Consider the following 22,334-nt stretch of genomic DNA (forward strand, 5'->3'; position numbering starts at 1 on the left):
AATGCTTACCATGGTACAAAATTTGCCAGAGTCTTTAGTGACTTTATTCACTGGAGTGCAGGGGAAGGGGGGGGGGGGGTGATCTTATAGAGGTGTGTAAAATCATGAGGGGCATAGATCGGGTGAATGTGCTTATTCACTTTCCCAAATCCAACCTGGAATTCTTCCTCTCCACAGACATCCTCAAAACAGAAGGAGAAACCCCAATGAATGAATGACAGAAAAAGCCCCCTCCCTGCCTCCTTCCCACACACAAGCAATGGCAAAGAGCATCAGCCCTCTCCCACCCCCACTTATTCTCACATAAAGCATCAGCATTCCTACCACTTGCATTGCAAGTAACGGCAAAGCCCCCAAAGAGAGATCACAATCTACAGTACCTCTAAAACTAGCTGTTCACTCCAACATTTCCGACATCCCACAGGCTTTCTCTCTCACTAACAAGGGAGTTACAGATGACACTCCTTCCACAGTGACAGGGGAGACAACAGTCACTAGTTCGATGCTACAGTCAGTCTGAAATGTTGCTTTTTATTTCCAGTTCCCCGACTCAAGAATCTCTCACTCACCTGAGGGAGAGGGAGGGAGGGAGGGAGAGAGGGAGAGAGGGAGGGAGGGAGAGAGGGAGAGAGAGAGAGAGAGAGAGAGAGAGAGAGAGAGAGAGAGAGAGAGAGAGAGAGAGAGAGAGAGAGAGAGATCGGTTACCGATTACAGGAGCCTGAAGACACTCAGTCAACAATTCAGGAATAGCTTTTCCCCCTCTGCCATCAAATTTCTGAGCGACCCAAGACTCTGTATTCCTTTATTTGCAATATTTATTTTGTGTGTGTGTTACTGCCCATTAGGCCGCTGGTGTTTAGGGCAGCAATGAAGGTCCTCCATCTCTGAAGCTGTTCAGGGATTCCTGAAGTGTTTAAGTTGAGAGGGGAGAAATTTAAAAGGAACCTGAAGGACAACATTTTCACCCAAAGGGTGAACAAGCTGCCAGAGGAAGTATTTGAGGCAGATACATGAACAACATTTTAATAATATTTGGACAGCCACATGGATAGGAAAGGTCTAGAGGGGTACGAGCCAAATGGGACTAGCTTAGGTATGGATGTTGATTGGCATGGACCAAATGGATTGAGGGACCTATTTCTTTGCTGTATGACTCTATGTTTTGCAGGAAAGACGTGGGATCCAACTTAAGTGCACAAAGTGAATCCGATACCATTAATAGGAACAGTCAGTTATATAAATTCAGTATTTAAGGAAAGATATGCTGGGCCTGGAGTGGGTCCAGAGGAGGTTCAAGAATGAAAGACTTAATGCATGAGGAATGCTTGATGTCTCTGGGCCTGTACTCTATGGAGTTCAGAAGGATGAGAGGGGATGTCATTGAAACTTGCAAGGCCCGGATAGAGTGGATGTGGAGAGGATGTTTCCATCAGTTGGAGAGTCTAGAAAATGAGGGGACAGCCTCAAAATAAAGGGAAATCTCTAGAGTAAAGATGAGGAGTAATTTCTTTAGCCAAACGGTGGTGTGGTATTTGTTACCAAGGTGGACTGTGGAGCTCAAGTCCCTGGGTATATTTAAGGCAGATTGATAGGCTTGTTATTGGTAAGTGGGTTAAGTGTAATGGGGAGAAGGTAGAAAAATGGGGTTAAAAAATAATCAGCCTTAATTAAATGGTGAAGCGGACTCATTAGGCCGAATGGCCTAATTCCGCTCCTGTATCTTATAAGACCATAAAGCTATAAGACATATAGTTAGGCCATTTGGCTCATTGAGTCCCTTCCACTATTCCATCATCATTGATTTATTGTCCCTCTGAAATCCATTCTCTTAACTTCTCCTTATAAATTTTGACGTCTTTACTAATCTAGAACCTATGAACCTTTAAATATACCCAATGACTTGGCCTTCATAGCCATCTATGGCAATGAATACCACAGATTCACCACCATTTGGCTAAAGAAATTTCTCCTAATCTCTTTCTAAAGGGACGTCTGTTTATTCTGAGGCTGTGCCCTCTGGTCCTAGACTCCCTCACTATAGGAAAAATCCTCTCCATGTCCACTCTCTCCAGGCCTTTCAACATTTGAAAGGTTTCAATGAAGTCTCCTCCCCCACCCCCCCACATTCTTCTGAACTCCAACAAGCACAGGGCCTGAGCCATCACTAGCTCCTCATACATTAACCCTTTCATTCCTAGGATAATTTCTTCTGGATCCCCTCCAGTGCCAGCATATCCTTTCTTAGATAAGGGGTCCTAAACTGTTCACAATACTCTAAGTGCAGTCTGACAAAACCTTGTAAAGCCTCAGCTTTATATCCTTGCTTTTATATTCTAGTCCTCTCGAAATGAATGATAACATTGCATTTGCCTTGCTTACCACCAACTCAACCTGCAAGTTACCTTATAGGGAATCCGAAATGAGGATTCCCAAGTCCCTTTGTAACCTGATTTCTGAATTTGCTCCCCATTTAGAAAGTAGTCTATGCCATTATTCCTTCTACCAATGTGCATGACCATACATTTCCTTACACTGTACTGTTATACCATTAAACTAACCACCCAGAGTTGCAAGTTCAAATCCCATCATAGAAGTGTAGACTTTTCCAGAGGTTTTCCATTTCTAGCCCTGTCGCACATAATCACCTTTTTTTACCTACTACGTACGATTCAGCATTCCATGTTTGGTACAGGAAGGGCATTAGACATTTTGAAGATCTCTTCATTGGTAATCGCTTCGCTTCTTTTCAGCAGCTCTCCATTAAGTTCAACCTGCCTAACGCTCACTTTTTCAGATATCTCCAAATCCGACACTTTACTGCTCCTTTAATTCCTAACTTTCCTGAAATGCCTGCGAAAAATGCTATGGACCTATTTCTTTCCATTAATCCACTAGGTAAAGGTTTAATTTCAATTATCCGAGATAAACTAGCAGCCTTACGATGGGCCCCTGTGGATAAAATTAAAATGGCCTGGGAGCAGGATTTAAATATCTCCTTATCCGAGGAGAGCTGGGACTCAGTTCTCAAATCAGTTAACTCAACCTCCCTTTGTGCTCGCCATTGCCTCTTACAGTTTAAGATTGTTCATAGAGCCCATATGTCTAAATCTAAACTATCTCGATTCTACCCTGGCATTAGTCCGCTCTGTGATAAATGCAAGAGGGGCGTGGCCTCTCTCAACCATATGTACTGGTTCTGTCCTAGCTTGGAGAAATTCTGGAAAGATGTCTTCACTACGTTATCGGGTATTCTGAATCAGCACCTAGAACCTAACCCCTTAATTGCTCTGTTCGGTTTTTGGGGCGAGACAGATTTATGTCTGGGTCCGACCAAATGCCGAATACTATCCTTTGCCTCTCTCCTGACGAGACGCTTAATCCTCCTTAGATGGAGAGATGTTGCCCCGTCCACTCATGCGCAATGGCTTAACGACATTATGGCCTGCTTGGACCTCGAAAAAATTCATTATTCAGTTCTTAATTCGGATCTAAAGTTCCATAAGGTCTGGGGACCTTTTATCGAGTACTTTCATAACCTTCCTCTTGACTAGGGTTTTTTTTTCTTTTTTTTTTCTCTTCTTTTCGGTCCCTTGCTTTCAGCTCCCTTTTTTTTCTGGTAGTAGGCATTATTATCCTCTGTTGCTAAGTGTATTCACAGTCTGGGAGTTTGACTGTCCGGACTTATACTCTTTATACTGTGTGGTGGTTGGTCTGGAGTTGTTGTTGTTTTTTTCTTGTGTTGTGGGGCTTGGGGAGGACACTAAGCTCACTTGTCTTTAATTTAGGTGCTTTTTTGTTAAATTCTCTTCCTTTGTAGCATATTGTTATTGTATGCTTAATCTTGCACTGTATTAATGCTCCTCATTGGGATTTGGGGTTTTTAATTTTGTAAAATGTTTCGAAAAACTAATAAAAAAATTTAAAAAAAAAGAAGTGTAGACTTTAAATGAAGTTAACTAATCTGTAGTTTATATGTAGAAAACTATTGGATGATTGTAAATAATTAATCTGGTTTGCAACATTCCTCAAGGGAGAAAATGTAATGACTCTTCCAAGTCTGGTCTATATATGATCCAAATCTGCTTAAGTGTTGGATTCTTAAATGCCCTTTGAATGGGTAATTGGTTTATTATTGTCACATGTACTAATTTACAGTGAAAAGCTTGTTTTGCACACTGTTCATACAGATCAATTCATTACAACAGTATATTGAGGGAGCAAAAGAGCCCATTTTATTGTACTATGGAACCATTCAATAATTTGATAACAGTGGGATAGAAGCTGTCCTTGAGTCTGGAGCTACATGCTTTCAGGCTTTAGTATCTTCTGTTCATTGGGAGAGGGAGAAGAGAGAATGTTTTGGGTGGGTGGGTGGGGGTCTTTAAATGATGTTGGCTGCTTTACCAAGGAAGTGAGAAATGTCAACAGAGTCCATCGAGGGAAGGCTGATTCCCATGATGTGCTAAGCTGTATCAACACTCTCTGCAGTTCGTTGCGGTCATGGGGAGAGCAGTTGCCATACCAAGCTGTGATACATAAGGAGTGAATGGTTTGTATGGTGCAGCTAGAAAAATTGTGAGAGTCAACAGGGACATGCAGAATTTCTTCAGCCTCCTAAGAAGGTAGAAGTGTTGGTGAGCTTTCTTGGCTGTGGCATCTACATGGACTAGGAAACCACATAGTTCAAGGTCAACAGGGAATAATAAATTAATTATGGCATTCTCATGATTTCTAGATCATGAAAAAAATCTTGTTGGCATCTCCAACCTACGCAAAGGTAGGTTTTGACCTTTGATCATGAAGAAGGCATGTCAGCAGCTCCACTTTGTTAAGGAGTTTGAGGAGGTTCAATATTAACACCAAAGGCTCTTAGAAATTTCCATAGATGCACCATGGAGAGTATTCTGTCTGGTTGCATCACAGCCTGGTGTGGAGACTCACATACACAGGATTGCAGAAGGCTGCAGAGGGGTGTAGACTAGGCCAGCTCCAATGCCTCAAGAAGGCAGCATCCATCATCAAAGCCCTCACTGTCCAGGGTATGTCCTCTTCTGATTACTACCATCAGGGAGGATGTACAGTTCAATAGTTTCATATAAATCAGAGAACGTACACAATATACAGCCTGAAATTCTTCCTCTCCACAGACATCCTCAAAACAGAAGGAGAAACCCCAAAGAATGAATGACAGAAAAAACCCCCTCCCTGCCTCCTTCCCACACACAAGCAATGGCAAAGAGCATCAGCCCTCTCCCACCCCCACTTATTCTCACATAAAGCATCAGCATTCCTACCACTTGCCATGCAAGCAACGGCAAAGCCCCCAAAGAGAGATCACAATCTACAGTACCTCTAAAACTAGCTGTTCACTCCAACATTTCCGACATCCCACAGGCTTTTTCTCTCATTAACAAAGGAGTTACAGATGTCACTCCTTCCACAGTGACAGGGGAGACAACAGTCACTAGTTCGATGCTACAGTCAGTCTGAAATGTTGCTTTTTATTTACAGTTCCCCGAATCAAGAATCTCTCACTCACCTGAGGGAGAGGGAGAGGGAGAGGGAGAGGGAGAGGGAGAGGGAGAGGGAGAGAGAGAGAGAGAGAGAGAGAGAGAGAGAGAGAGAGAGAGAGAGAGAGAGAGAGAGAGAGAGAGAGAGAGAGAGAGAGAGAGAGAGAGAGAGAGATCGGTTACCGATTACAGGAGCCTGCAGACACTCAGTCAACAATTCAGGAATAGCTTTTCCCCCTCTGCCATCAAATTTCTGAGCGACCCAAGACTCTGTATTCCTTTATTTGCAATATTTATTTTGTGTGTGTTACTGCCCAATAGGCCGCTGGCATTTAGGGCAGCAATGAAGGTCCTCCATCTCTGAAGCCGTTCAGGGATTCCTTCATCATGTCAGTAGCTTCCTCTCGGATTTCACAGCTGTCCATAATGCATCCCAAGTGCAGATTCAGGAATACCATCACACTCAGATGTATTAGGACTCTTCTTTGCTGTTTCCACAACAGTTCTGTTTTGCCAGTCAGTCAACATTGTTAGCCCTGAGCCGAATCCCCAAACCTGGAGGACCAGTGGACCACCTTAGTCTGGCCTCGACCCTTTGACTTGTTTGACATGAGACAATGCATAAAACCCTGACCCCAGCCAACATAGCACTCTGGGTCACTGAGGCACACAAGCCTCCAAACTATGACTATTCTCTCTTCTCCCCCTCCCAATGAACAGAAGATACTAAAGCCTGAAAGCATGTAGCTCCAGACTCAAGGACAGCTTCTATCCCACTGTTATCAAATTATTGAATGGTTCCATAGTACAATAAAATGGTACTATGTGATAAGGTCCCACATAGGAGATTGGTGGGTAAAATCAAAGCTCATGGCATTGGGGGGAAGACGTTGACATGGATAGAAAACTGGTTGGCAGATAGAAAGCAAAGGATAGCAGTGAATGGGTGTTTCTCGGAATGGCAGGTGGTGACTAGTGGGGTGCCACAGGGCTCGGTATTGGGACCACAGCTGTTTACGATTTATGTCAACGATTTAGATGAAGGCATTGAGAATAACATCAGCAAATTTGCTGATGTTACTAAGCTGGGTGGCAGTGTGACATGTGATGAGGATGTTAGGAGAATTCAGGGTGACTTGGATAGGCTGGGTGAGTGGGCAGATACTTGGCAGATGACGTTTAATGTGAATAAGTGTGAGGTTATCCACTTTGGGAGTAAGAACAGGAAGGCAGATTATTATCTGAATGGTGTAAAGTTAGGTAAGGGAGAAATACAAAGAGATCTAGGAGTCCTTGTTCATCAGTCACTGAAGGTGAATGAGCAAGTGCAGCAGGCAGTGAAGAAGGCTAATGGAATGTTGGCCTTTATTACAAAGGGAATTGAGTACAAGAGCAAGGAAATCCTCTTGCATTTGTACAGGGCCCTGGTGAGACCACACCTGGAGTATTGTGTACAGTTCTGGTCTCCAGGGTTAAGGAAGGACATCCTGGATGTAGAGGAAGTGCAGCGTAGATTCACAAGGTTAATTCCTGGGAGGTCTGGTCTGTCTTACGCAGAGAGGTTAGAGAGACTGGGCTTATACACGCTGGAATTAAGGAGATTGAGAGGGGATCTGATTGCAACATATAAGATTATTAAGGGATTGGACAAGATAGAGGCAGGAAATATGTTCCAGATGCTGGGAGAGTCCAGTACCAGAGGGCATGGTTTGAGAATAAGGGGTAGGTCATTTAGGACAGAGTTAAGGAAAAACTTCTTCTCCCAGAGAGTTGTGGGGGTCTGGAATGCACTGCCTCGGAAGGCAGTAGAGGCCAATTCTCTGGATGCTTTCAAGAAGGAGCTAGATAGGTATCTTATGGATAGGGGAATCAAGGGATATGGGGTATTGATAGTAGATGATCAGCCCTGATCTCAAAATGGCGGTGCAGGCTCAAAGGCCGAATGGTCTACTTCTGCACCTATTGTCTATTGTATGACAAGGTTGTGTTCCTCTTGGAGGATTAATTTTGTAATTTATAGTAATTTTATGTATTTGCACTGCATTGCTGACACAAAACAGCAAATTTCACCTCATATAAGACAATGATAATAAATCTGGTTCTGATGTTGTGGGTCAGTAGGTGGAAATGTGTTTGTTTTGAACAGTTGTTAAATTATAATTTTATTGCATATCAGTGCTCACATTTGCAGTACCCCATGGCCTGTCTGAGACCAGAGAAGTTAATAAGCTTGAAAGTTGATAAATCTCAAGGACTGGTGTTCTGTATCCCAGTTATGAAAATCTCAAGAAACTGATCTCCCTGGGTTCTGAAAAATATGGCTATATAGTGCATGTTTCAAAAATATAACAAAAACCTGACACTGGAAATCTGAATTAGTAAATGATGGAAACATTCAGTACAGGCCGGACAGCATCTGAGGAGTAAGAAACAGTTCATGCTGGAGGAACTCGGCAGGTTAAGCAGCACCGATGGAGAGGAATAAACAATCGACATTTCGGCCAAGACCCTGGGCTATTCATTCACTTCCATAGACGCTGCCTGATCTGCCGAGTTTCTCCAGCATCTTGTATACATTACTCTGGATTCTAGCATCTGTAGAATCTCTTGTGTTCATAACTAAATAAACTCTGCTAATAATTTAATACTTGCTTAATCATAGCTTTGACGGCAGATCTTTTTAAATAGCTGAACATTAAATAAATTAAAAGATCAACATCGTGGAAGTGAAAGTGCATATTTTTAAACACTCAGAGCGACGGCTTCCTACAACCACCGGTTCTCCGGTTCCCTCCCTCCGCACTCCTCCCTCCCGGAGCGGCTTCGCCGAGCCCTGATTGGCGCTGGGAGCCGCCAGATGAGTGGCGTGAGGAGGGCTGAGAGAGGGAGGGTCGCCGTTAGTCTGTGCGCGCACACGCACACAATAAAAACTAGAAACCAAACACGCAATCTGTCTATGCCTGCATGCATAGGGTTTATCGCATATTATTTTGAGGCTGGATTTGTAACAGACACATGCCGAATTGTTTCCAAGGCAACGACTGAGTTTAAAAAAAAGGCTGCAGAAAGTTGTAAACTCTGCCGGCTCCATCATGGGCACGAGCCTCTTCAGCATCGAGGACACCTTCAAAAGGCGATGCCTCAAAAAGCTGGCATCCATCATTAATGACTCAGAACCACCCAAGACATGCCCTCCGGAGCTTGAGGACACTCACTCAACGTTTCTTCCCCACCGCCATCAGATTTCTGAATGGACAATACACCACCTCACTATTTTTTCCTTCTTGCACTACTTTTTTCCGCTTTTCATTATGCATTGCAACGTATTGCTGCCGTAAAACAACCCATTTCACGACATATGCCGGTGATATTAAACATAATTCTGCTTATGAGTTGCAATGGCAATGGAGGGATGGGGCAAACCGTGCAGCACGCTGCCTGAGATTAACCCCCGCTTTCCCGCGCGGTAGCTGCGGAAGACCGGCTCCCTCGGCAGTCCCTTACTCGAGGGTCGAACTGTTGTTGGGCTGGGGTGCCTGGATAACTGAGTCTGATCAAAGGCGGTTGGAGGGGACAGAAAAGAAGGGTGAGGGAAAATGCTGTGAGCAGGGGGTGAAGGGCGAAAAGGTGAAAGAGGGAGAGGATGAGGAAAGAGGAAATGAGGAAAGTGGAGGAGCATGACACAGTGCGTGCGAATGAGGGAGGGAGAGAGAGAGTGATGGCGAGTGAGGGGTGGAGAGTGAGGGACAGGGAGGGAGAGTGCCAGAATGTAAGGGAGGGTGAGAGAAAAAGGAAGGGAAGGGAGCGTGACAGAGTTTGAGAGTGAGAGTGAAGGAGGGTGAGAGATTGAGGGAGGGGGAGGGAGAGTGAGAGAGGATGATGGGGAGAACAAGTGAGAGGATTTGTAAAGGGCGGGAGAATGAACGGAAAGGGAATGGGGAGAGTGAGAATGGACAGCCAGAATGAACAGGAGGTAGTCGCAAATAAGAGGGACAAAATGAATAGAGGGAGAATCTGGAGGGGCAGCGAAATGGGGACAGAAAGAAAGAGAATGGATTAGAAGGGGTAAAGGTAGAAAGGGTAAAAAAGGGGGCGAACAACACACAAAATGCCGGCGGAACTCAGCAGTTCAGGCAGCATTTATAAACTGTCGATGTTTCAGGCCGACACTGGGCTGGAAAGAGAGGGAGGAAGCCTGATTAAGAGGATCGAAGGAAGGCGACGAGAGAAAGGGGAAAGGATGAAATGAAGAGTTCGATAGAGGGGAGGGATGTTAACGGGGAGTGAGGGAGGTGTGTAGAGGAGAGGAGGGTGGGACGGAAGATGCTGGGGAGAGGGGTGACGCTAGGACGAGGGCGGGAGGACGGAGCAGGGAAGAGGAGCGAAGCTGGGAACCATCTGGTTACTTGCAAGCGGTGTGATGTGACGTTGCCTGGATTATAAAGCAGAAACTCAATCACATGTTGCTGGCTTCTCAGTGCCCCGATCCTCTCTGTCATCTCTCTCTCTCGCGCGCTCTCACTCTCTCTCCTTTCTCTGTCTGTCTCTCTCCCTCTGCAGAGAGTGGCTGGGCTGAGAGAGGGAGGATCTGGGCGCCGCTTCTTCCCCAGAAGGGGCACGTTGGTCTCTTTCTACCGTCGGGGAGATTTTATTTTTCCGCGAGGTAAGTGAGGATACCCCCCACCCCCTGCATTTGAGGTCAGGTCAGCTCGTCGGCGTATATATCTGTATGTGCTTTTTAGTGCTTAAAATGTTATTGTACAGTTGTTCCACAAGAAGGCGGCTCAGCGGGAGTGACTTGAAATACTGCTCGGGACCGTGTGTGCAATGATCCCGGGCAACGTGCTATCTCCTGTGGATGCGAGAGTCTATATATATATATATACATATATTGCATTTCAGGCGTGGAGACGAGTACATGTGTGCTTTTTAATTTTTGCATTTTCACTTTGATTTCCGCCAAATGTCAAGCGAGACTTTCCCACATCAAAAAAGTCAGATTATACACAAAGCAGCGTTTCTGCAATGTATTTTTTCTTTGTTACTCCGGTCGAGGTGAGCGATTGGCACCTTCCAAAGGGTATGAGTTTACTCCCTCCCCCACCCTTTTATCGCGGTGATCCGTTCAATCCTTTTGATCTACCACTTCATGTTAGACTTTTAATTTGATGCTAGCGACCAAAATTCAAAATACCGAAGTACCAATGCCACCATATACTACTCTGAGATTCATTTTCTCGCGGGCATTCACAATAAATGCAAAGTAACACCACAGAATCAGTGAAAAACCGTGCACAAGATGGATAAACAACCTATGTGCGAAGGACAACAAAGTGCAAATCCAAAATAAATCGCGAAGAAATAAGAAATAAATACTAAGAACACGAGATGAAGAGTCCTTGAAAGTGAGTCCATGGGTCCTGGGAACAGTTCATCATTAGTGCGAATGAAGTTATCCATGCTGGTTCAACAGCCTGATGGCTGATGGGGTAATAACTGTTCCCGATCCTGTTGGTGTGGGTCCAGAAGCCCCTGTACCTCCTTCCTGATACAGTACCAGCAGCGTGAAGAGAGTACTGAATGCCCTGGATGGTGGGGGTCCTTGATGATGGATGTTAATTAGCCGTTCTATGAGTATGGAGTTAACTAATTACGATATGAATTAACCAATTAAGGGCAAAATGCTTGTTGAAGTGTTTTTTTTTAATAATAGAAATGATAATAGAAATGATAATTGTAAAAGCAAACTTTCAACTTCCCTCAAGGACAATGCTGGAACTGACAGTTCTCCGTTAGGACCAGTCTGCATTTTCTACCCTAGTGCATTGTCAGGATAACTGTAAGTGAAACATTCTTTGCCAAGGTTGGCCTGAATCAGTGTTTAAGCCTTGTTTGTACATGGGAACAGTTCATATTTTTTTAAATCCCAGAGTTGGCTGGAACATAAAACCAGCCTGGACTGCCATACAAGGTTTTTGGGTGGGGACTGCAGACAATACCCAGACGTTAGGAAGTTTTATTTCTGGGCACTAATGGAGTCGACCTAATGAACATTAGAGCAGAATTAGGCCATTCGGCCCATTGTCTGCTCTGCAATCTCTCCAGAAATACAATAAAGAAAATATACTGATATCCTTTATACTCTTATCTGTTCTCCAACCATTAAAGATATTGAGACCAGTCTTAGATTTTACAATGGTGTATTTCAATATAAATTAATGCTTTTAGTATTTTATACAATCAATTGGATGTGGTAAATACTCAACTGAAAGTTCCCAAGGGTGACAGTGAATAAATTGGCAGTGATCAGGAGATCAGCACATTACTCATTTGCTCATCTCTCCCACTAGATTTGCTTTTTAATCTCTCTGGTCCGAACTCAGCAGTTAGGAAGGCAGGTCCAAAAATAATGCTACAGGCAGTCAAAAGCTTCAATCCACACTTCTGTTCACCAAATAAATGAAATGCATCAGACTTTTCAAAGTTCAAAGTAAATTTATGATCAAAGTACATATATGCTATATGCCTCATTCTGTAAAGTGAAGATGCTTTCAAAATCCACTCTAAAAAGTGGTAAACAGTAAAAACTAAATTGAATTAATATTTGGTGCACCATCCTTTGCCTTCAAAACTGCATCAGGTCTCTTAGGTACACTGCTGTGCATTTTTTTTCCCAGAAAATTGTCTTAGGTTATTCGAAGCAACTTGGAGAACTTGCCATGATTCTGCTGTAGACGTTGCCAGTCTTGCTTGATTCTGTCTCTCCAAGTCAATCCAGACAACCTCAGTGACATTGATGTCAGGGTTCTGTGGAGGCCATACCATTTGAAACCACGTAAAAAGCCTAGGATGCCCAGTACTGTGTATATACGCAAGTTGTGCAAATCCAAAAAAAACACTAAATAAATAAGTAACAAATAAATAAATAAACAATACCGAGAAGATGAGTTGTAGAGTCCTTGAAAGTGAGTCCACACAGTAGATTGTGGAATCAGTTCTGTGTTGAGGTAGGTGAAGTTACCTACACAGTTCGAGGATGTACTGGGGGCAGCCTGTAAGAGTTGTCATGCTTTTGGCAACAGCATAGCATGCCCACCACATTCAGCAGAACAATGTGCAGCCACCATACAGCAAGACACACAAAAACAACAAAACAAATCCCTTCCGACTCCCCCACTTCCCATCAGGGATCGCTGTTCTTTGTCCTCTGCACTTGCCCACCTGACCTCCGCCCTCTGGGATTGTTGGCCTTTGACCCTGTTCTCCAACCTTAAGCTTTTGCCCCTGACCTCTAACTCTCCATCATCCCTGTCCTAAACCCCAACTCCAGGAGCTGTCCCCAAAATCATCCTGATTAATCTAATCAACAACAACTAAAGTGTGAGCCATGACTTCAACAGACACAACATTTGGTGCCATCTTGACCAGTAGATCTTGGCTTCTCCAGATGTCCAGATGAAGATTCTTGGCCCAAAACATTGACTGAACTTTTCCCTCCATAGATGCTGCCTGAACTGCTGAGTTTCTCCAGAGTTTTGTGTGTGTTGCTCCCATCTGCAACTCTCTTGAGTTGGTGACTTCTTAGGCAAGATATCCAAAAGGTTGAAAGGGTACAGAGAAAATTTTCAAGAATGTTGCAGGACATGAGGACCTGAGTTGTGGGGAAAGGTTGAATAGGTTAGGACTTTATTCCCTAAAGTGTAGGAGAAAGAGGGGAAATTTGACAGATAGATAAAATTATGAGGGGTATAGATAGGGTCAATGCAAGCAGGCTTTTTTTTCCGTGAGAGTGGGTGGGACAAGAATAAGAGGTCATGGGTTAAGGGTGAAAGGTGAAATGTTTAAGGGGAACATGGGGGGAACTTCTTCACTCAGGGAGGTGAGAGTGTGGAACAAGCTGCCAGTGGGAATGGTGGATGCAGGTTTGATGGTAACATTCAAGAAAATTTGGATAGGTACATGGATGGGAGGAGTATGGAGAGCTGTGGTCTGAGTGCAGGTCGATGGGACTAGGCAGATTACTAGCTCGGCACAGACTAGATGGGTTGAAGGGCCTGTATAGCGCTCTATGACTAATCTAGGGAGATCCTTACAATGGAGAAGAATTTGATTCCATTCTGTTTCTGTGGGTTCTGAGGCTAAAGATCAGGAGGTTTCAGATAAAGAGACTGGATTCCTGGTACTGTCTCAAATGTTCATTCTCCAATTTGAATGATCGCAAGCCAAGGATTTTCACAAGTTGGCGGGATGTTACACATTTTTACTGTTTGTTTGAGAACTTCCATGGATTGTTTTCTCTCTCCATCTGCTCGCATGTTCCCTGCACAGCTTGGAGACAATAGGGCCAGGCCCTTCAGCTGATCATCCATGCTGGCCACCAACCATTAACTTACAGCCATCCCATTTTGTCCTCCCGAGGTTCAAGATTGTGTAATGTCATTTCCAGAATACAAATGTAAACCATAGAACCATAGAACACTACAGCACAGTACAGGCCCTTCAGCCCTCCATGTTGTGCCGACCCATATAATCCTTAAAAAAAGTACTAAACCCACACTACCCCATAACCCTCCTTTTTTCTTTCATCCATGTGCCTGTCCAAGAGGCTCTTAAATACCCCTAATGTTTTAGCCTCCACCACTATCCCTGGCAAGTCATTCCAGGCACTCACTACACTCTGTGTAAAAAAACTTACCCCTGATGTCTCCCCTAAAGTTCCCTCCCTTAATTTTGTACATATGCCCTCTGGTGTTTGCTATTAGTGCTCTGGGAAACAGGTACTGACTATCCACCCTATCTATGCCTCTCATAATCTTGTAGACCTCTATCAAGTCCCCTCTCATTCTCCAAAGAGAAAAGTCCCAGCTCTGCTAACCTTGCTTCATATGACTTATTCTCCAAACCAGGCAACATCCTGGTAAATCTCCTCTGCACCCTCTCCATAGCTTCCACATCATTCCTATAATGTGACCAGAATTGAACACAATATTCTAAGTGCGGTCTCACCAGAGATTTGTAGAGTTGCAACATGACCTCTCTACTCTCAATCCCCCTGTTAATGAAGCCTAGCATCCCATAGGTCTTCTTAACTACCCTATCAACCTGCACAGTGACCTTGAGGGATGTATGGATTTGAACCCCAAGGTCCCTTTGTTCATCCACACTCTTAAGTAACCGACCATTAACCCTGTACTCAGTCTTCTGGTTTGTCCTTCCAAAATGCATCACCTCACACTTATCCGGATTGAACTCCATCTGCCATTTTTCTGCCCAACTCTGCAGCCTGTCTATATCCACTTGTAACCTTCGACAACCTGCAGCTCCATCCACAACTCCTCCAATCTTCATGTCATCCACAAACTTACTCACCCATCCTTCCGCTTCTATATCCAGGTCATTTATAAAAATCACAAATAGCAGGGGTCCCAGGACAGATCCCTATGGCACTCCACTAGTCACCGACCTCCAGGCAGAATACTTTCCTTCCACAACTACCCTCTGCTTTCTTCCTTTAAGCCAATTTTTTGGAAAGGAGAACAAAATAATTGTTACATCCATAAAGTGATGCTAGACACAGGAGTATCTGTACATGAGATGACCTGACAGGAACTTATAAAGTAGTGGTGTTTGCAGGAGTGGAGGGGTGAGCTAATAGGTGGAGTCCCATCAAATCCCTCTCAGATTTTACCACTGCCCCACATACAAATCACTATTTGCAGCAGCAAGTTAACCTACCAACCCATGCCTTTGTAGGATGTGGAAGGAAACTAGAGTGCTGAGGCGAAACCCTTTTAATCACAGGGAGAACATGCAAGCTAAACACTGACAGGGCCAGAGGTCAGGTTTGAATGTAGTACCATGTGTAAGGTACCATATTCACTAGCTCTACCACTAGGCCCCAAGATCCATACTGCACAGAAACAGGCCTTTCAGCCCTTCTGGTCATCCCTAGCCCTCAACCACCTATCTCCACCAATCCTACTCTGATACCATTCCTCCCCCCCCCCTCAAATAAATGTCATGCAATTTGCAGAATTGTAAGTGACCTAATGTGGGTAAATTTACACCGTGTCAGCAAGATGTTAGAGCACATTTGGAATATTGTGTTCACTTCTGGTTGTCTCATTATAGGAGAAGTGTGGAAGCTTTAGAAAGGGTGCAGATGAGATTCTGCCTGGATTAGACAGCATGTCCTTTGACAATAGATTGAGCGAACTAGGGTTTTCTCAATAGAGTGAAGGAGAATTAGAGGTGTCCAAGATGATAAGAGCCGTAGATTGAGTGGATAGCCAGAGACTTTTTCCCAGGGTGGAAATGACTAATACCAGGTGGCATAATTTTACAGTGATTGGAGGGAAGTATAGGGGGAAAGTCAGAGGTAGGGTTTTGACACAAGAGCATGGTGGGTGCGTGGAACGTGTTGCCAGGGTTAGTGACAGAGGCAGATACATTAGGAGCATTTAAGAGACTCTTAGATAGGCACATGGATTAGAGAAAAATGGAGTGCTATGTAGGAGGGAAGGGTTAGATTGATCATAGTGTAGGTTAAAAGGTTGTCACACAATCATGGGCCAAAGGATCTGTACTGTGCTGTATTGTTATAGGTTCTATGTTCTGTGTGTTACTCCATTTGTGTTACTGGATGTTTCCATTCTCTTTCTTTTTCAATCTTTTTATTATTATTATTAATATCAACATAATAAGATTGATACATAGATAATGGGATTACAAACATACACATTTCAACTGAACATGAAAGAATACATAAGCAATAGTTACAGTATAAATGAGTCTTCCCAAATCATGGACGACACACGTAACAAATAAACAAGGCACACCTAGGTATATCATAATATATATTAAAAAAAACAGAAAAAAGAAAAAGAAAAAAAAATGTATGCAAGAAAAACTAATCTAACAATCTAATAACTAATAAGGAAAAAACAAAAAAAGAAAAAATGAAAAAAAAGAGCAGTTTATAATAACTAACAAAAATACAAAATCATCAGTGTCGTCAACTCCGATCCTCTCAACATATGTAAAATCAAAACTGGAAAAACAAATAGGCTTGGAACAGGGTCACATTACATCATATGAAAATATTGAATAAATGGTCTCCATATCTTTTCAAATTTAATAGAAGTATCAAATACAACACTTCTAATTTTTTCTAAATTTAGACATAACATAGTTTGAGAAAACCAATGAAATACGGTAGGAGGATTAATTTCTTAATTGGGATAAAATTCTTCAATTAGTTAATTCATCATCTTATATGTGCTAAACATTCATTAATACAGTTTAAGGTTGTGCATAGGGCTCATATGTCCAAGGATAAATTGGCTCATTTTTATTCCTATATAAATCCTATTTGTGACAGATGTCATTCTGAGATAGCGTCTTTAACGCATATGTTCTGGTCTTGTCCGCTTTTGAAAAAATATTGGAAAGACATTTTTGATATTATTTCCACGGTATTGAACATTGATTTACAACCTCATCCTATTACTGCAATTTTTGGTTTACAGTGATGGACTCAGTCCATTTATCCTCTTCTGCTTGTCGAATGATTGCATTTCTTACATTAATGTCTAGAAGATCTATTTTGTTGAATTGGAAAGAAATTAATCCTCCTATTCTCAATAGTAATGCACAGTGCAAATTATTAATACATTTCAGTAAAACCCTCCAGGCCTCTGTGTGTCTTCCTGTGTCTTTGTTATGAAGGGAGAAACTTCTGGGGATTATCAGAATCAAGTTTGGTATCATTGGCATATGTCATGAAATATATTGTTTTGCAGCAGCAGAACATTGCAATAAATAATAAAAATATAAATTACAGTAAGAAATATGTATAAAATTAAATAAGTAATGCAAAAGGAGAGCAAAAAACAGAAAAAAAAATAGTAAGGTAGCGTACGTGGGTTTATTGTCTGTTTAGAATTCTGATGGTGGTGGGAAGAAGCTGTTCTTAAAATGTTGAGTGTGTGTCTTCAGGCCTCCTCGATGGTGGCAATGAGAAGAGGGCATGTCCTGGGTGATGGGGCCCTTAATGATGGATGTCTTCTTTTTGAGGAATACCCTTTTGAAGTTGTCCTTGATGTTGGGGAGGTGTCACGATGGAACTGGGTGAGTTTGCAACATTCTACAGCATTTTACAAATCCTGTGCAGAAGCCCCTTCATACCGGACAGTGATGCAACCTGTTGAAATGCTCACCACGGTACATCTGTAGAAATTTGCAAGAGTTTTTGGTGACATACCAAGTCAACAGCATCGGAATGAGGAAACCAGTCAATGCTTCACATCACTGTGCCATCATCAGAATTGAGGCCCTCTGTTGGTTGAGGTTGACCATGGATGTTGCATCCTTGCTGTCTATATGACACATAAGCCAGTGCAGTACGATATAGATAGCAAGCTGTTGCCCATGCAGCAGACTCCCCCTCTCCATGCAGTTGATGAATGCAAAGGAACAGCGAATAGCACCAGTGGCGTCGTAGGAGTTGCCGGTCAGTGTTGAATTTAATGTAAGACTGCTTTGGGGATTCCAGTTATGGAATTTTCCTTGGGGGTTTACTCCCAAAGTGTTCCCCATGAATAGGTATATATCCCATGACTGTGTGGCTAGGCATAGCTCAAATACCATTGAAAAATTTGTTGATGCTACAACCAGTGTTGGCAGAATCTCAGATGGTGACAAGAGAGCGTACAGGAGAGAGATATGCCAACTACTGGTGTCGCAGCAACAACCTGGCACACAACGTCAGTAAGACTAAAGAGCTGATAGTGAACTTCTGGAAGGGTAAGATGAAGGAACACACACCAATCCTTATAGAGGGATCAGAAGAGGAGAGAGTGAGCAGTTTCAAGTTCCTGGGTGTCAAGATCTGTGAGGATCTAACCTGGTCCCAACATACCAATGCAATTATAAAGAAGGCCAGACAGTGGTTATACTTCATTAGGAATTTGAAGACATTTGGTTCGTCAACAAATACACTCAAAAACTTCTATAGGTGTACTGTGGAGAGCATTCTGACAGGCAGCATCACTGTCTGGTATGTTGGGGGGGTTGTACCGCACAGGACTGAAAGAAGCTGCAGAGGGTTGTAAATTTAGTTGGCTCCATCTTGGGTACTAGCCGACAAAGTACCCAGGACATCTTCAAGGAGCGGTGTCTCAGAAAGGCAGCGTCCGTTATTAAGGACCTCCAGCACCTAGGGCATGCCCTTTCCTCACCGTTACCATCAGGCAGGAGGTACGGAAGCCTGAAGACACACACTCAGTGATTCAGGAACAGCTTCTTCCCCTCTGCCATCTGATTCCTAAATGGACATTGAACCCTTGAATACTGCCTCACTTTTTTAATGTATATTATTTCTGTTTTTTGCATGATTTTTAATCAATTCAATATATGTATACTGTAATTTATTTACTTATTTATTTAATATTATTATTATTATTATTATTTTCTATAATTATGTATTGCATTGAACTACTGCTGCTAAGTTAACAAATTTCACAACACATGCCAGTGATGATAAACCTGATTCTGATTCTGATAAGGCAACGGAGGTTTGAGTTCAGAGTTTTCTGTCTCCTAGATGAGCTGCAAACTATGGCTGATGAGCCCCATCAGCTCGAAGTCACTGGTTTTAAGTTGCCAGTAATCCGCCTTTGTCCCTTCACCTGTCAATAGAAATGATTCTGCTGGGTTTAGTAGCTAAGCCACAGGTGAAGACCTGGAGGTGGATTTGGTTGTCAAAGGTTATTTGAGATGCACTCCATTGTAGACTTTTAATAGGTTTTGTGGTTTGAGGCCTCCATCGGTCAGGGTCAGCCATTGATGTTGCAAAATAGCTGTCTAGATATGCAAGCCTAGGCAGTACAATATGGAGTGCAGGCTGTTGCCCACGTAGCAAGCTTCCCTCTTCCATGCATCCGATGAATGTAAAGGAACGGCAGAGACCGAACTGGTTCTGCTGGCTTAGTAGCGAAGCCACACCTGAAGGGCAGGAGCTGGACGTGTTTGTAAGAGGCGACTTGAGATGCATGCCATCCATTGGGAGCATGTAATAAGTACTGTAGTGGGAGCTTGTTCCCATTGCCACCCCTGGCTATAACGACCTTAAGGAATCATGTAATAGGTACTGGGAGCCTATCCCCACTCCCCCCTCCAGCTATAACAACCTTAAAGAACTGGAGAATGCCAACTCTTATTTCCCACAGGTGCTGTGTGTTTCCAGCATTAACTGTTTCTAACTTCCTGTGAGAAGCAGTGGGATAGTGTAATGCTATTACAGCGCCAATGACCTGGGTTCAATTCTGCCGCTGTCTGTAAGGAGTTTGTTCTCCCTGTGACTGCATGGGTTTCCTCTGGGTGCTCCGGTTTCTTCCAGCATACCAAAGACGTACTGGTGAGCAGGTTAATTACTCAAGTGGGTGTAATTGGACAGTGCAGGGAGGAACTAGTACCATGTTGTTACCGTGTGGGTAGGCTGGCATCAAGGACATATTTACAGAATGGTGCCAGAAAAGAGCCAGTAAGAACATCAAGGATCCCATCCACCCTGCTCATGGACTGTTTGTCCCATCTTGTTGGGGGGGAGGGGAGGCTACGTAGCATCCACACCAGGATCATTGGACACAAAAACAGTTACTTTCCCCAAGCAGTAAGGCTGATCAACACTTCCACCCACTAACACACCCTTCACACCACCAACCACCACTACTGTCAGTCACCTTACGTACAGACACTCCTGTGCTTACTGTCGCTTCATGGACATGCAATCAATCTATGTATATAAACTGTATTTATATTTATTGTATTTTTAAATTAATACTATATTCTTTATCGTATTATGTTTTTTATCATGTCAGAATAACAATTATTTTGTCCTCCTTCACACTTGTGCACAGGAAATGACCTTAAACAATCTTGAATCTAAATTAAAAAAATATATTTCAGAGTCCCAGCATTCTGATTTTAATAGTGATAAAGCAGATGTCCTGTGATTAATGGGTTGTGACACATAGTCTCTGTGGATCTGTACCGGGGGAATCAATGTTTCATCATGTCTATCAGTGTTTAAGAGTACAGTCTTGTTTATCCATGTTTAATTTCAGAAACAGGTTTAATATCACTGACTTTGTATGATGTGAAGTTTGTTGTTTTGCAGCAATAGTACAGAGCAAAGGCATGAAATTACTATAAACTGCAAAAATAGTGCAAAATGAAGCATTAAGAAGGTAGTGCTTATGAGTTTATTGACTGCTCAGAAGTCTGATGGTAGAGGGAAAGAAGCTGTTCCTGAATTGTGGAGTGTGTGTTTTCAGACTCCTATACCAACTCTATGATGGTACCTTTGAGAAGGGGCATGTTCCAGAAGCTAAAGACCTTTAGTGAGTTAGTGCTGGATGCCACTTTCTTGAGGTTCCACCTCTTGAAGTTGTACTTGATGGTGGAAAGGGTTGTGCGTGTGATGAGCTGGCTGAGTCTACGAGCCTCTTGTGAACCTGTGCATTGGAGCTACTATACCAGGCAATGAAGCAACCAGTCAGAATGCTTTCCATTATACATTCATAGAAATTTACAAGAATCTTGGGTGACAATCTCCTCAAACGGCTAACAAAGTAGAGTAGCTGGTGTCCCTTCTTCATGAACAGGCAACGTTTTGGGCTGAGACCCTTCAACAAGACTGATGAAGTACGTAATAATGCGATGTTATGTGATTAGAGTCATAGAGCATTACAGCACAGGCCCATCTTCAGCCCATCTAGTCCATGATGAAGTGTTATTCTGCCTAGTCCCATTGACACGCACCTGGAACATCACCCACCATACACTTCCCATCCAGGTACTTACCCAAATTTCTTTCAAATGTTGCAACTGAACCCGCATCCACCACTTCCTCTGGCAGTTCCTTCAGCGTTTTGCATGTCTCTTCTTAATGGTTGCATCAACATGTTGGGCCCAAGATGGGACCTCTGAGATATCGATGCCCAGGAACATGAATCTGCTCACCCTTTTCACTGCTGATCCCTCGATGAGGACTTCCTCTTCCTGAAGTCTACGATCAGTTCCCTTGGCTATGCTGATGTTGAGTGTGAGGTGGTTGCTGCAACACCAGTCAACCAGCATTTTCCATTTAAAGAAGATGGAAGTAGGAGATTGTAGAAGAACATAGATTAGCCTTAATTAAAGATCAGCTTTATTTGTCACTTGTATGAAAAAACATTGAAACATATAGTGAAGTGCGTTGCTTGCGACAATGACCAACACGGTCCAAGGATGGACTGTTTGTCCCACCCTTGTTGCCAGCAAGTTTTGCTGTGCTTCTAGCACCAACATAGCATGGCCACAACTTATTAACCCTAACTAACTTATTAAGTTAGTGAGAATAGCTCTGGCAGATGTATTTCAAAGTATGGAATTGTGATTTGATTAACTCTGCATTCAAAAATAAAATTCAGAACATGAATAAGAAATGGATTTTCGAGTCAAGGTGTAAAGGGTACTGCAAGTGAGTAGATGTGTATAAGACTCATTAAAAACAATGGAAATGGCTAAGGTGAAGGAACGTCATTTTAAAGTGATTGAAAGAAAGTACTGGGGGGATGTCAGAAATGTTTTTTATATAGAACATGATAGGTATGTGGAATAGGGTTGGTGTTAGGGACAGATACATTAGGGGAATTTAAGAAATTCTTAAATAGGCACATGGATGATAGAAAAATGAGGGCTATGCGGGGGGATTGGGTTTGATTGATCTTAAGAGTAGGTTAAAAGACCATAAGGTGTAGGAGCAGAACTAGGCCATTCAGC

General features: G+C 43.0%; 1 protein-coding gene across 2 annotated transcripts in view; it reads left to right on the forward strand.

Annotated features, from left to right (window-relative positions):
* The first annotated feature begins 9,870 nt into the window (after positions 1-9,870).
* elovl5 (ELOVL fatty acid elongase 5) overlaps positions 9,871-22,334 on the forward strand; it is a 133,594-nt gene continuing 121,130 nt past the window's right edge. Inside the window, exons 1-2 of one of the 2 annotated variants that reach the window (XM_073056736.1) lie at positions 9,871-10,173; positions 11,276-11,349. The gene's annotated coding sequence lies outside the window, so the exon portion shown is untranslated. The remainder of the gene's footprint in view (positions 10,174-11,275; positions 11,350-22,334) is intronic. The other variant, XM_073056735.1, reaches the window with a different exon arrangement.

The sequence above is a fragment of the Hemitrygon akajei genome, chromosome 9, assembly GCF_048418815.1.
Source record: "Hemitrygon akajei chromosome 9, sHemAka1.3, whole genome shotgun sequence".
NCBI lineage: Eukaryota > Metazoa > Chordata > Chondrichthyes > Myliobatiformes > Dasyatidae > Hemitrygon > Hemitrygon akajei.